Source organism: Erpetoichthys calabaricus, chromosome 6 (assembly GCF_900747795.2).
Source record: "Erpetoichthys calabaricus chromosome 6, fErpCal1.3, whole genome shotgun sequence".
Taxonomy (NCBI): Eukaryota; Metazoa; Chordata; class Cladistia; order Polypteriformes; family Polypteridae; genus Erpetoichthys; species Erpetoichthys calabaricus.
The window spans coordinates 9,432,066-9,448,472 of NC_041399.2; the positions used below are offsets into that span (position 1 = coordinate 9,432,066).

The 16,407-nt window shown below is 40.7% G+C and overlaps 1 long non-coding RNA gene across 1 annotated transcript in view; it reads right to left on the bottom strand.

Moving 5' to 3' along the window:
• Window positions 1–8,222: 8,222 nt before the first annotated feature.
• The window catches only part of LOC127528447 (uncharacterized), a 32,002-nt gene continuing 23,817 nt past the window's right edge, over window positions 8,223–16,407 (bottom strand). The window contains exon 2 of the long non-coding RNA XR_007935343.1: window positions 8,223–9,346. This is a non-coding gene — a long non-coding RNA (uncharacterized LOC127528447). The remainder of the gene's footprint in view (window positions 9,347–16,407) is intronic.

Below are 16,407 nucleotides of genomic sequence, written 5' to 3' on the forward strand. Positions count from 1 at the left end.
CATTCGATTTGGACGAAGTGCTGCCAACGACGGTGGATAGAAACAGAAAAAACCACAATCTCAACAATGAAGCAGGTGTCGACGACCAGATCTAAACACAAAGCACGGTGTCGACGCCAGATCTAAACACAAAGAGTGGTATCGACAGAGTTTGTAAAGAAAAGTAACAACCAAGGCAATGTCAGGGAACATGAATTCGCGGACAAACAAAGATCAAGATCCAAATGAAGATTATATATAAAGATTAGTTAATTTAAAGCACAACAATTTGTTTAGTTTGAATGTCTGTGTTTTGAGGTGTGACTGGAGTACTACAGTCTTCAGTACTATAAGCCTGGAGGAGATTCTTAATGCAATGCCTATGTTTTAGCTGTCTCTCTGTAACGGCCGACCCCTTTTACCCAGCCGGCAGGTACACCTCCAAGACCAGTGGCCTGGATAATTAACTGAGAAATAAATCTAACTATCAAGCCGTACTTCTTACCAATTAAACTTTTCCCCCCACAATTGACGGTGAAAAATATGAGCACAAAAACAGGATGTAAAATTAAACAGATTATATGTATTAAGTAAAACAAGACATACAAAAACATATATAAATACAAATATCCCTCCACCCCAGCAATAACAAAACACCACCAAATATATATAAATATATACAACAAAAACCCTCCCTTGTCCCTGTAACAAATAAACACACAACACGAATAACGACAATGAATGACAAACTGAAAATGAATGAGTACGTGAGTCCGGTAATAAAGAAACTGTCCTGAAAGCGGATGACTGAATTAGTGAAATTGTAATGTTTGATTCTCCCCGGAAAAAATGGAACAGCCTCACCGTGAATCCTCGTGTATGTGGTGGATGATTAAGTCCTACCCCGGGGTATCTCGTGGTGAGGTCCTTGAAATAAATCCGGCAGATGGAAAAACAAACTGGGTGGATAAGCGCAATATGGAAAACAGGTACAGGTTGCTCGTGGTCGTAATGGTGAAACAAAATCTCCTTCTCTCCTCTCTCTCTTCCTGCTGGCTTAAATAATCCTGTGACGGCTGTGATTGAATGATTGTAAACAGGTGTTTTCCAGGTTTGTGGCTGTGGTCTCCTTCCATCATCCGTCCCCTTTTTACGGGGACGGCATAAACTGATGCACAAACAGTAAACGGGACAATGAAACGAGACGCACTCAGAACTGACATTTAAACACTATGTGGCCCCGCTACATCTCTACTGCCATCTAGTGCTTCTTCTTCTAATTCATTCGCGGACAAACAAAGATCAAGATCCAAATGAAGATTATATATAGAGAAGATAAAAATAATATGCTATGTACATGGCATGTACGTCCATTTCGTTCTCAATGCTTTGCGTGACTATATGTTTCCTTCTTAGTTTGTCAACTGCAAACTTAGCCTGAGCATAACAAGAGAAACTTTGAATTTTAAATCCTGAGGCTGTGGTTTGAAATCCCACTGTTGACACCATTGTTGTAACCATTAGTAAGTCACTTTATCTTCCTCTGTTTAAACTAGAAAAAGAAGAGAAATGTAACCAATTATATCTCAAATGTTGGTTGGATAAAGACCTTGGATAAAGGCAACAGCCCAATAGTAAGTAAAAAATATTAAGTCTTGAAAGAGCTCTCACAAAATACCATATGCTTTTTCAAACCAGATTCTAAATGTTGACTCCTTTTACCTCAGTTGTATCTCATGGCTCCTTTTTGCCTGTAGGGAATTTTATGAGAAACATTTGTGACAAAGTTGATTCTTAAATGAAACGTAAATGAGAATCTCTGCAAAGTCTCATGAGCCATCAAAGATCGACCTTTGAGAAGTAAAATATTCCTATGGGCTGTCTTACACTAATGTTTCATTCCATGTGAATCTCCATGGCAGCAAGGAATCCAATTCATCCGGTGTTAATTGCATGGAACTCCACATTAGGGGCTGAGCTGGGAAGAATAACCGCAAGGCTCGGCATCTCAAAGATTGGGGTGCTAACCTCCCATGTAATGAACTGAGCAGCAGAGCATTAGTGGTAATGCTGATAACACAGAGACTGAACCTACAATAGTGTGATATTAGGTGTGTGACCGCAGTAAAATTATGGGATTGGCATACTTGTAAAAGAATGAATATATGAAATATGAACCCAATGCAGTGAGAACTAATCATTAACCATTTATCTATCTCTTCATCCATGTATATGCATTCCACAAAGTCACTTTTTTTAGTATAGACAGGGGCACAGTGATCATCGGAAATATCTGGAGATTTCCTGATTCTTCTGGGACATTGTGCTGCTCTGTACATCTATTCAAATACAGCTATAAAACACAACTTATTTATCTTTTTATTTTTGTATGGTGATCTTCATGGATTACAGGCACATAGAGCTCTGAACATTTCTCAGTTTAAGTACAAGATGACACTAATTTCTAAATACAGAAGTGGCCCTTCAAGGCCCACGTTGCTATGGGTCTCTCAGTCTTGTGCATTCACTTTGTACAATATCCGCAAGGTCAGACCATATTTGACAGAGTATACAACTTCTTGCAATAGAACAAAACATATTTTTTGTATATCTCTCTACATTGAGTGCAGATGTAGAGTGTTGTGAACAACACACTGTTAAAATACAAGTATAGATTATACTAAGTCGCTAAATACAGAACTGGTTCATATATAAACGCAGATTTGTCAGAACACACAGGGAACAAGGAAGAAACATCCATCCATCCATTTTCCAACCCACTGAATCCGAACACAGGGTCACGGGGGTCTGCTGGAGCCAATCCCAGCCAACACAGGGCACAAGGCAGGAACCAATTCTGGGCAGGGTGCCAACCCACCGCAGGACACACACAAACACACCCACACACCAAGCACACACTAGGGCCAATTTAGAATTGCCAATCCACCTAACCTGCATGTCTTTGAGAGGAAACCGGAGCGCCCAGAGCAAACCCACGCAGACACGGGGAGAACATGCAAACTCCACACAGGGAGGACCTGGGAAGCGAACCCGGGTCTCCTAACTGCGAGGCAACAGCGCTACCACTGCGCCACCACAAGGAAGAAACAAATTAAACATAAATGGAAACCAAACAATATCTGTCCCATACTTAATTGATATGAGCTTTGGAGAATGAAATTATAAAAGAGTCTGGAGACCCCAACCAACTGACCATCTACACCCTCCTGGGTTTTCTATTGTGGAGTCTGGGGTGGCTGTTCAATCTGATGTGAAAATCTTTCCATGCGATAATTCCAATTAAGGCTGCAGCAATTGATTATTTAAGTAATTGAGTATTCTACAATTACAATTAATCAAATAATTGGATAAGAAATACTTTTGCTTTCTTTAACCCTCACCTATTCTGTTTCTCTTCTCGGTACTCAAATGTGACACTAGGTGCCACAGCCCACCTGCCAAGATGTTCTGCCTGGCTAAGGTGATGTCATCTCTGATGGTGGATCACAGGAATCGTTGGATACAGGGGTCCTTTCATCGGATTGGTTGGCCCAGCGCTGACTCAGCTGTGGAATAGCCAATTGGGGGAGGCGGCTTGATGGCTGAGGTCTCCAGGACTCTAAACAAATCCAAATCCTATTATGTGATATCATCTACTGTTGAATTCTGCTCCATACTTGTAATATTTTTATTTTTACATTGTATTGAGGATTACTTGTGTTCTGTTCTGTGTATTGTAGTGTATTGACCCCCTTTTCTTTTTTAACACACACTGCTCACCCAATCTACCTGGAAAGGGGTCTCTCTTTGAACTGCCTTTCCCAAGGTTTCTTCCACTTTTTCCCTACATGGGTATTTTTGGTAACTTTTCCTTGCCTTCTTAGAGAGTCAAGGCTGAAGGGCTGTCAAGAATCAGGGCCTGTTAAAGCCCATTGCGGCACTTGTGTGATTTTGGGTTATAGAATAATAAATTGTATTGTATTGTATTGTATTGTATTGTATTGTATTGTATTGTATTGTATTGTATTGTACGTCAGCTGATGGGTCCCCAGCTGATCGTAGTGTTGAATACACTTGTGCAGCTGACGTGTCTACTTCAACATTCATCCTGGGACGACTAAACAGATATCGATCTGTGGGAGGCAAGCTGGCTGCTGGACTTCATCAAACAACATGGTGTGCTGGTGGACACTATGAATTGGCAGCCATTTGACTAATTCAAGTTGTGTTTTTCCAGAAAGTTCCTTTCAGCTTATAAGTAATAAGACAAATAGGTATGTGATAAGTATATGAATTGACATACTGTAGGGTCTCATGGAACATTAAACAGAGTGACATTTGTGATAAATATTTTATTTTAATTTATGTGTGTGGTGGAGTGGTGGTTCTGAGGCTTGGGATCTGCACTAGCAATCGGAAGGTTGCCGGTTCGAATCCGATAAACACCAAAAGTGACTCTACTTCATTGGGCCCTTCAGCAAGTCCCTTAACCTGTCATTGTACAACAAAGTTTTTGCTTTTTGAACACTGTTGGGTGTTTCTTATAGATTTTTGGGTGCTGATCACGAATATCACATCAAAATGTACCCATCACGTACCGTTTTGTCATGATTTTTTCTTATATTTGTTTCCAAACATTTTCTGTCCCGTAAGTGACTTATTAACAACGGTTTGTGCAGCCTGGGCATGTCCAGCTATGGAATCAGAGGTCAAGTTGGAAGCTGTTCTGTGGAAGTTGATATCCTGGGCAGGTCTGAAAGAGCGTGACGCTGTCTCAGCATGCTATAAAGGTGGTTTGCATACACCAATCCTGCTCATTTGGTTAATATCGATAGTCAGTGTGTATGTAACGTATCAGTATAGTAAAGTATAGTATCTGTAGCAATATAACAGTAAGTAAGCTTCATGCTATAGATGTTTTGGTGTCGGACAATATGTCTCGTCAATGCTGTAACAGCCGCGATACATTCTACTATATCTGTGGCGAACATACACTTGCGCCTCAGAGACGTTGGATGACTGCTCTTGTGAAGAAAGCTTATCATCTGTATTTCAGCTGCAAAACTGGTGATCAAGACAAGGAATGGGTGCCTCACATTAGCTGTGTGACATGTGCTGCCAGTCTGAGAGCCTGGCTCAGAGGCACTCGAAAGACGATGGCATTTGCTGTTCCGATGATATGGCGAGAACAGAAAGACCATGTGACGGACTGTGACTTCTGTTTGACTAATGTGTCTGGTTTCTCTGCCAAAAACAAGAAGTCAATTGAATATCCTAATCTGCCTTCAGCAATGAGACCCGTGCCACATGACGACAGTCTTCCAATTCCAAAACCACCAGAGGATTGGACCTTAGATGAACCAGATGAAGAAACTGCAATGCAGGGTACTGACAGTGACATTGACCCGGATTTTGAACCATGTTCATCAGGCGTTCCACATCTGATAACACAGTCCGAATTGAAAGATTTGGTCAAAGATTTGGGTCTGTCAAAAGCAAAAGCCGAGTTGCTGAGTTAGAGACTGCAGGAATGGTGTTTGCTGTCACCAGGTACAAAAATTTCTGTGTTTTGAGGCCGACATCATGATGTAACCAAATTTTTTGCACAAGTCGACAGTCTCTGTTTCTGTTGTGACATTGAAGGATTGTTCTTGACCTTAGGATGTGATCACATCCTGGAAGAGTTGCGTCTCTTCATTGATTCGTCAATGTTAAGCCTGAAAGCTGTTCTGCTACACAATGGCAACGTTTATCCTTCAGTACCTGTTGGCTATGCAGCACACATGAAAGAAACGTATGAGAATATGGAACTGTCGCTGAAGCACGTCCAGTATAGCAGGTACAACTGGAATATCTGTGGAGATCTTAAAGTCATTGCTCTGTTACTAGGACTGCAGCTCGGCTATACAAAGTACTGTCGTTTCATCTGTAAATGGGACAGCCGTGTCAAAGAGTCGCACTATTCTCGATAGAACTGGTCACTCCGTAAAAAGTTAGTCGCAGGACAGAAAAATGTGGCACATGAATCTCTTGTCGACCCGGCAAAGATATTTTTGCCTCCTCTTCACATAAAACTGGTACTCATGAAGAATTTCGTGAAAGCACTGAATAAGGAAGGTGAAGGTTTTCGTTATTTAAGACAGATGTTCCCAAGTATAACTGACGCCAAGATCAAAGAGGGCATTTTTGTTGTCCCCCAGATCAGACATGTTATGAGTGACAAGCGATTTGAAGATCTGTCAGTTGGGCCGGAAAAATTTGCCTGGAAAGCCTTCAAAGACGTTGTTGACAATTTTCTGGGCAATTACAGAGCCCCAAACTCCATTCAGCTGGTAGACAAACATCTCAAAGCATACAAGACAATGAAGTGCAACATGTCACTCAAGATTGATTTCCTCCACTCACACTAAGGACTTCTTCCCCGCAAATCTCGGTGCTGTCAGTGATGAACACGGTGAAAGGTTTCACCAGGACATTGCTACGATGGAGAGACGATACCAGGGCAACTGGAGTCTGTCAATGCTTGCTGAGTACTGTTGGACACTGCAACGTGATGCACCAGACATTGAATACAAAAGAAAATCAGGAGCAAACACTTTTAACACTAGAATTACAAGAGCCTATGAAAAAACTCGTAGATCCGACCCACCTTAAATCCGTGTGCACCTCTCCCTCAGCGTCTTTTGTCCTGTAAATGCAAATAGACTGAATAACAGTTTTTACCCTGTTGTTATTAGGGCACTGAATGCCACCTAATCACCTCCAATGCAGCAGTGCAATAGCTGACATCTTGTGCAATAGTGTTCATGTGCAATGAGGTTTTATGTTGAATGTTTGTGTTCTACCTCATTTCTGATCTTATCCTTTCATATCCTTTTGTAATTATATTTATTTATATTTTGACACTGCAGGGACTCCACCTGATTTCATTGTAATTTTTATAATGACAATAAAGATATTCTGATTCTGACCTGGAAGTGCTGGCAAGTCAGAAGCACTTCTGGGTCGGACAATATATAAAGGATTGCTGTGAACCCAGCAGGTGAGCCAGAGTCGAGTGGAGGTGGACAAAACTTGCTGAGAGGTGTGGAGGAGAAAGAAAGAAAGAAAGAAAGAAAGAAAGAAAGAAAGAAAGAAAGAAAGAAAGAAAGAAAGAAAATTATGATTATTATTTTGATTACTTGCCTGTTAATTTGTGGCTGTGGTGCTTAGGGTTCAGCGAGTAAAAAATACTTCTTGGTGCTTTTACCCTGTGTCCTGAGTGTCTGTCTGTTGGGTTTAAAGGGGCAACAGTGCCACCTAGCATTCACAGTTTGAAACCATTGCTTTGTGTGCTTTTCAGAAAACTGACATAGAACATGACACTCTAAACCAGGGGTGTTGAACTCCAGGCCTGGAAGGCCGCAATAGCTGCAGGTTTTCAAGCTAACAGTTTTCCTAACCGGTGATCAGTTTTCACTGCTAATGAACTCCTTTTCCCTTCATTTTAATAACCCTGTTTTTAAGGATTCAGTCTTCTGAATTTATTCCTTTCTTTATTAAATGACAGCCAAACAGAAATGAGACGTGAAACGAGCCAACAGATGACCAGCTAAACTGGGATTTCAAACTCCAACCAATTTCATCCCAACCAATCTCTTAATTAGTAGCCAAATCCTGCTGTTAATTAAACCCGTTATTTAATTCTATGACTTGTTGCTGCACTCATTCTGCCACAGCAGACATTTCCAAAACTGTTGATTTTTCTATTTTTTTTCTAAGAACATTATCAAAATGTTTTGGTGGCCTTAGAGATCTGCCTTACTGAGACCTTCACCTTTCTTTATTTTCAGATTTTCTGTGATGGGAACAGGTGAGCTAGTTATGTGGCGACTCGTTTTGTGTCTCATTATTGTTTGGCTGCTAATTAAGGACAAAGAGACAACAAAGGGGCCTGAGTTAAATTAATTTGAACTAAGGCAATTTAACAGCAAAAACTGGTCACTAATGAAGAAGATGGCTAGAATGAAAACCTGTAGCCACTGCGACCCTCCAGGACTGGAGTTCAACACCCGTGCTCTAAACAGATCTCAAGGTGAATGCCCAGTGATACCACTCCAAATCATGTAGGGCCACACCACCAATAAACCTGCCAGGTGTCAAAATGGAGTCTATTGCCATCCCACAGTAATCAAGAGAGGAGATATCCAACCTCTCACCAACACTTTAGGAGGGAAGGAAGTGAAGCACAGCACTAACGAAAATGAGGGGCAATATTCTCTTTAATAATGTTTAGTCTAGAATGGAACAAAAAGGACACTTGAGACCAGGAAGATCGAGAGACTTTAGCACTCTTAAAAACATGTCGATAATTTGTTGAGGTACGAGATGCTGTTTGCACATGGGACAGCCATTAAGGAAAAGAATTCAATACTTGAAGGCTTAAGAGAGAGAAATATCATTCACACATTTAACACTTCTTCATCCTCAGTCACTCTCTGGTCTAGACGATCTCAGGCTCCATGCGGGTCTCGTTTCGAAACTCTCTTTGATGTCAACCCGGAGAGCTTGTTTCTGTTTAAGGCAGTCCCTTAATTCCCCTGATGCTCACAGGCACCTTGCTCTTAATCGATCTTCACAAATAAAGTCTTAATCATATTTCACTGACTGAAATCTGGGATTTTGCAATGCAAATCATCAACGTTGGATTTGAATGTTAGTATTTTTCAGATAAACGCCTTCTATAAAATAAATCTGGGGAAGGTAATGCAGAATTTCACTAACAGGTGACTCTCATATTCAAGTGATCCACTGTTAGATCTGACTTTAGCAAAGCAGTCCTCAGTTCAAAACTCTATGAGTACCACCAAGGCCAGAGCAAATCAGGATAATGGTGACTTGTTTTGTGGGATTTTGGAGGCAAGCAATCAATATGAACTGAATCCTTAGCTTCATAAACAGATTGTGCACATGGTCATGATGCAGCTGGCATTTGGTTGTTCTCATAGTTGTGTTCCCAAATTTCTTCCTCATTAATGAAACGCTTCTTCAATGCCTCCATGTCTGAACTCATTATTGATTCGACATTGACTCGACTGTCCCATAACCAATTCCTGAGGTATCTGCTACCTCACTTTTTGATTCTTCATCATGATTTACTAAACAGTAAAAACATTTTCTTCTGTCATTGATGTGGAAGCCCAGCCAGACTGTTAGTCATCTTTGGCTGATGTCCTGCCAAGATGGAATTCTGCAGCCCATCTCTTCTTTGAGGAATATGTAAGGGAGGGAGAATGAATCCAATGGCATGTTATTTTCTAGCATTAGAAAGCGAGTCAAATCACAATACTTGATTTCACACTTCTTGGCCATTCATTATGACTTGCTTCTGAAACAAGAAAAGTACAATGTGAAAATGTGAAAAACTTGAAAAGCTCATATAATTTAGCACAAAGAAGCTAATCTTTGGCCCCTTACAAAATCTGCAATTTAGAATACTGCCTTCGAGGTCAAGATCCTCACTCTTTGATCACCCCTTAGATAGATAGATAGATAGATAGATAGATAGATAGATAGATAGATAGATAGATAGATAGATAGATAGATAGATAGATAGATAGATGTTCAAAAAGTTTCCATACTTTTATATTTTCCTTGGAAACGGTGAATGCGGGAGGAGTAGTGCTTGGTCGTGTCTGAGAGTGTCATGTGTCTAGTTCTGTCTGGCAGAGTCGCCTGCCCTTGCAGTTTAGTATCAGACTTGTCACCCTGTGGTAAAAATGGCTGCGAAACTTTTAAATCACACCAAAGAGGAACAGTGTTCTGTCATACGCTTTTTGTGGGCAGAAGGTGTGCCAAAAGCACAAATTCAGCTCTGCATGTGTGCTCAGTATGAGGATAGAGTTCTCTCTCGTAGAGTCGTCTATGAGTGTATTGATGGCCGTACCAGTGTGACGGATGCAGAGCACTCTGGACGTCCAGCAGCAGCCATGACCATGAAGAATGAATAAAGAACCCTGGAAGTGATTCGTGAAAACAGAAGGATTTTTTGGTGATGGCATTAAAAAGTTGGTACGATGCTGCTCCTGCTGCATTACCCCTTTGTTGCATCTGCAGAACCCAACAGGGCTGCACCAAATTCTAACCCCCATGAAGTCCTGTGGGAGTCCGAGGCACCGCTGCAACCCAGGGAGGCTGCCATCTAGCGTCCAGGGGGAGATATTGGGTTTCCCGTGTTTGCTCCCCTGGAACATATGCTGCAGGGGCATCCCGGCAGGGCATGGGCCCCCGCCATCCTTCACAATATATATATTGTGGAAGACACCCTGAACACAGAAAGACATGCAGACTCAGAGGTCCCAAAAAATTCACGCTTTTATTTACAGTTCTTCCTTCCTTCCTTCCTTCAATTGCACACAATGCACAAATCACCAATAAACAACTCACCGCTCAGTCCTTTCTTTTCTTTTTCTTCTCTTTCCCTTTGCCACATCCACTTCTCTCCTGCAAACTCTGTCCTCTGCCACCCTACTCTGGCTCCCCAAATGCAGTGAGGTGGCCCTTTTTATGTGGCATCCGGATGTGCTCCAGGTGCACCCTGATAACCTTTCTGCAGCACTTCCTGGTGTGGTGGAAGTGCTGTAGTCCAAGGCTCTGGGATTGTCTAAGCACCCCCTGGCGGTGGCGACGGCCCCCAACAGGATTGAGCTTCCAAGCTCCAGTCCTGTGGCCCTGATGCAAACCAGGGGGCTGCCCTCTCATGTCCCGGGGAAGGTATTGCCTCTCTCCTGGTCTTCCCGCTCTCCAGGCATCCTGTTGGGGCAAGGTCCCTGGTCATCTTTTACACCATATATACACTGTCACACTCGTGTGCATGGGAGGCAGCTAAAGGGCTTGGGTAAGGGCAGTTCCGAGTCATACCAGGATGTGGCAGAGTGCACTGACTCTTTTTCTCCCTTTCCTGTAGACCAAGTACGGGAGATTCCACCTGGCTCTCTTGACGTTACTTCCAGGACCAAGCCTATGGAAGGAGACCTTGTCGGCTCTGGCCCCTGTGATGTCACGTCTGGGCTCGAACTTATGGCTGAAGACCTTCATTCGCCCGACCCCTATGATCTCACTTCCTGTCTTCCCCTTTAAAAGCCTCCACCTTTTCCCTATTCCCTCAATTCAGTTTTGGACTCGGTTTTGTGCACATCAGTGCTGTACCTCATTTTACGACTTTGCAGCCAGGATATCAAATTATACGGGGTGGCTACCCCAAACCTTGCTATGTCTCATTGTGAGTTTTGTTACAACACATATATACCTTAACCTTTCTTATTTCTATTTGTTGTTTTATTTCATTCTGTCTGTTAGCTGTTATTAGATGCAACTGAGAAGGCAAATTTCATGTTTTCCTGTGTAAACATGACTAAATAAAGAAACCTAACCTAACCTACCCTAACCTAACATATATATATATTTTCTCATATTTTCTCCAGCCGTATGGAGTTTTTTTTTTGTTTTTTTTTGTCCTCCCCGGCCATCGGACCTTACTTTTATTCTATGTTAATTAGTGTTCCCTAATTCTATTTTCTTATTTATTTTGTCTTTTTTCTCTTTCTTCATCATGTAAAGCACTTTAGGCTACATTATTTGTATGAAAATGTGCTATAGAAATAAAGGTTGTTGTTGTACATAAAAGAAAGAAAACTTTTGACGTGGCATTCCCACTCCCAGTGAGGCGCTACACAAGCATATTGCCATTGATAAAAGAGCCCCAGTCATGTTTCTTCATACACTTGTGCTGAATGATTTGTTAAAATCCTTTCTAGGCGCATTCACGTATATTGCGATAAAGCACCTACTTCAATTGCCATATCTGTCTGTCTGCATGAAACAATCCTGCTCCCCATGGACCAATTTTATTGAATTGTGGCACACTTATTCTTCAAGTAAATTTGTCAGGACAATTCAGTTTTCGTTGAGATGTCTTGAACAGATCACACCCTACATAGTTTTAAAATTTCAGTATCTCCCATTGAAAAGTATTGGCGAATTTACAAAGTCGTATAACTTAAAACAGAGCAATGATTCAGTGAAACCTCAACTAAAATTTAGTTTATTGTTTCAGTTTTACCTTGAGAGCGGTTACGGAAACTTGTGTAGTTTGTATATTTTCTGCCTTTTCACTTCCGAGAGATGCTGCTGATGGCAAACAGCTCCTCAACACAGTGAGAATTCACATGCGTGGGGTACCAAGTCGTATTCACTACCTGTTGCTTGTGTGCCTGCACAGGGTGGTAATCCACTTATCAGCAAGTCCAGAGAAACGCGTGCTGAAACCGCTGCATGCATCTTCATCCTCCCAATGCGTTCATTACTAACAGGAAAGCTTTAGTGATCTTACTAACCGTAAAGGTAGAAAATGCAAGCAAGGAAAACAAAGTGTTATCTACATAAGAATGAAGTACTCTGTGGTGTGTAAGCCGGTGTACACCGATCAAACCAATATTTAGTCAGCACTATTTTCCTTACACTAAGCCAAGTTCACAGCTCCATTATCTGCACATTATAATGATTCCGTATGTCACTGTCACTATAATTTGCTAGGGTGGCACGATGTGCAGGTGACAGGTTCAGTCCCAATTTTCAGGCAAAACATCATTAACTGAAGAATATCAAAATCCCTATTCTTAACCAGCTGCCCACCTAATATAACATTGCTCCGTTGAAATCAGAAAAGTCATAATATATTTAGAACAGCACGTAGAACACCAGGGGACAATACCGACACCCTGTACCCCACTTCGATATAATAAATGTATAACAGCGTGGTCAAAACTCCCATAGGAAAAGCCTGAATAAGAACTTGTGTATAATTTGAACAGCATTTCCAAGATGACCAAGATGACCAAGAAAACAGGTAGTATTGTCATTTATTTGTTTCCATTTCAAGCACTGTGTGGAATCCTACAGCATGTGATCTTTTGTGACATGGTTCTTGTTTTTTTTTTTTGTCCCTGCCCTGAATCTCCAGTGTCGAGAATGAGATAAAGCAGCCATTAAACAAATGATGATGAGCTTTATACGTGGGCATACTTGCTATATAAGTGCCCCGGTTTGGGACCTTGGAAATCTGGTGACCCTATAATTTACTATCAGAGTGCCACATTCACCCGATATCTTTAATGGTCACTCGCTTCTTGGAAATGACTACAATCAGACATGCTCAAGCAAATGAAGAATTAATTACAGAGGTCCTCATTGCCCTGGCTCATCTCGGTTTATGATCATCAGTGGTCTGGGTGCAACAGGGGCTTGGCAGCTGCTTTCAAATCGGACCACCACATTTTGATTTATTTTATTTATTAAGGTTATGTTAATTGCCACTGTGTGTGAACATATAAGGTGTGTGTGTGTGTGTGTGTGTGTGTGTGTGTGTGTGTGTGTAAGAGACAGTGGTCCTTGTGACCAGGCCTTTTTTCAGCCTTTTGTCCACACCTGGTGAGATATCCTTTACCCCCATAACACCTGAAATCCAGTAGGAAAATTTAACTTCTCAAAGGTTGATCTTTGTTGGCTCATAGGATGACACAGATATTCTCATTTATGATTCATTTAAGAATCAACATTGTCACTGATGTTTCTCCTAAAATTCCTTATGAGACAAAAGTAAAAAATGAGAATCTGGTTTGAAAAAGTGTAGTATATTTTGTGAGATCTCTTTCAAGGCTTTATATTTTGTTATTTATTATTGGACTGATGCCTTTACCCAAGGTGTCTTAAAACATTTTCAATATGATTGGTTGCATTTTTACTTTCTCGTATACAAAGTATAGGGAAAGTATTGTAATCGCCCAAAGATTCGATGTCAAGATTTTGACGTTTTAGACCTCCCTGGCTTTCTTGTACACGAAGTATAAGGAAAGTATTTTAATCCTCCAAAAATTCGATTTTCCAGATTTTGATGAATCTCAACATTTTAGACCTCCCTGGCTTTCTTGTACACGAAGTATAGGGAAAGTATTGTAATGCTCCAAAAATTTGATTTTGAGATTTTGATGAATCTCGATGTTTTATACCTCCCTTACTTTCTTGTATATGAATTATAGGGAAAGTATTGTAACTGTCCAAAGATTTTTAGACCTCCCTGACTTTCTTGTACACGAAGTATAGGGAAAGTATTTTAATCCTCCAAAAATTCGATTTTCCAGATTTTGATGAATCTCAACATTTTAGACCTCCCTGGCTTTCTTGTACACGAAGTATAGGGAAAGTATTGTAATGCTCCAAAAATTTGATTTTGAGATTTTGATGAATCTCAATGTTTTATACCTCCCTTACTTTCTTGCATATGAATTACAGGGAAAGTATTGTAACTGTCCAAAGATTTTAGATCTCCCTGACTTTCCTGTGTATGAAGTATAGGGAAAGTATTGTAATCTTCTAAAAATTCGATTTCTTTATTTTGATGAATCTCTATATTTTAGACCGCTCTGACTTTCTCGTATACGAAGTAAAGGGAAACTATTGTAATCCTCCAAAAATTTGATTTTCGAGATTTTGATGAATCTCAATGTTTTAGATCTCCCTGACTTTCTCGTATACGAAGTATAGAGAAAGTATTGCAACCGTCCAAAGATTTTAGACCTCCCTGACTTTCTTGTATATGAAGTATAGGGAAAGTATTTTAATCGTCCAAAGATTCGATGTCAAGATTTTGATGAATCTCAATGTTTTAGACCTCCCCAAGTCTGAAAATGACCATTTTTTGAATTATGTGTGTGTTTGTCTGTGTGTGTACATGTGTGTATGTAAACATGATAACTTGAGTACACTTTCACTTAGGTCAACCAAATTTTACATTTAAGTAGTAGGTACAAAACGTAGATTTCTATTAAGTTTTGAGCAATTTCCGTTAACTGGAAATGGCACTTTACCTTTTATTCATGCAGCTGCAGAGTCTGATTTGTTCAACTTTACTTTTATAATAATTGTTCAATATATTATTAATTTCATTTGATTTGTTGTTGATAGTTCTTTAATGTACATAATATATAAATATAAACATTGTCCTGCGGTGGGTTGGCACCCTGCCCGGGATTGGTTCCTGCGTTGTGCCCTGTGTTGGCTGGGATTGGCTCTAGCAGACCCCCGTGACCCTGTGTTCGGATTCAGCGGGTTGGATAATGGATGGATAAACATTGTCTTGCAGCTTACTCCTCAAATATCCATCCCAATATCTGAGTATACGACAAAGTCAAGGGGAGCATCCAACTGGAGCATAGGCTGATGAAATGACTTTCTCATGGGTAACACACTGGTGTCAGCGGTGGGATTTCAACCCACACCCTCAGGATTTAAAATTCAAAGTCTGAAACACTATGCCACGGTGCCTGCCTTTTTGTTCTAGAATGAATAGGATCTCACTGGATCACAGCAACATAAAGTGGAGCAAATAATAGTATGATTCTGAAGCAAGGACTACAGTTTTGTAATCATAGTAAAGTGTTTTATTACTACTACTCATATATTATTGAGCACGCAACTGAAATAATTTCAAATTGCAAAAAAAAAAAAAATGTTAAGACACTACTTGGACGATCTGAGCCCATTGTGTGACTTTGTTGAGATCTCCGTTGAAACTCAAGAGGAGACCCCTGTGAGAATACCGGGGGATTTTGTCTGAGCAGAAAAATCTGAGAAGCATGAGACAAAAAACAATGTCTCCTTTTTATTTCTTTCTGAGCTCAGTGTTGTTGAGGAGAAACCAAAAACATATAAAGGAGATCTCTTTTCTGATTTTTCATTTCTATGGAATTGGCAGAAAAGGTGGCAGAACCGACCTACTGAATTCACTCCATTGAAGGCTACCGTGTCTGCACTGCCCTTGAACACAGCTGAATGTTATGCCACGCGTACATTTTTGAACTTGTATCACTTTTCCATTCTGTGGTGTTGAGTGTTGTTTTTTGTAGTAAAAAAATGAATTTGAATGATTTTAGCACAAGGCTGCCACCGCACACAGAATACATGATGTTATATGATTCATAAAAAATGACAAAGTATTTGGTGGTGATAATTACATTTTCGTGAGGGGTGCATATCAACACCTACGAGCAAGACAGAGAGCGCGGGAGAGAAGTGCTTTCAGAGAGAGAAATCTCAGAAGCAACACACTGAGAAATGAGTAGGAGCCGGGATGACTTGCTTTGTGGCCTGGCAAAGTGGTTTCATATTATTCAAATGAAATGAATAAATCAAAAACATGAGCAACATCAGACAGCATTTTGTTCATATAAAAAAAAAGAGAATATCATTCACAAATAATGAGGTAGAATAAAAGGAGTTGTGCACCATGACGGAGATTAACAGAATATGCCATGCTCTGGCATTCAATTCAGGGGAGAATGAAAAGCGAGGGGGGCGTGGGGGGAAGAGGGGTTGGCTCATCTTTAAGGCCGA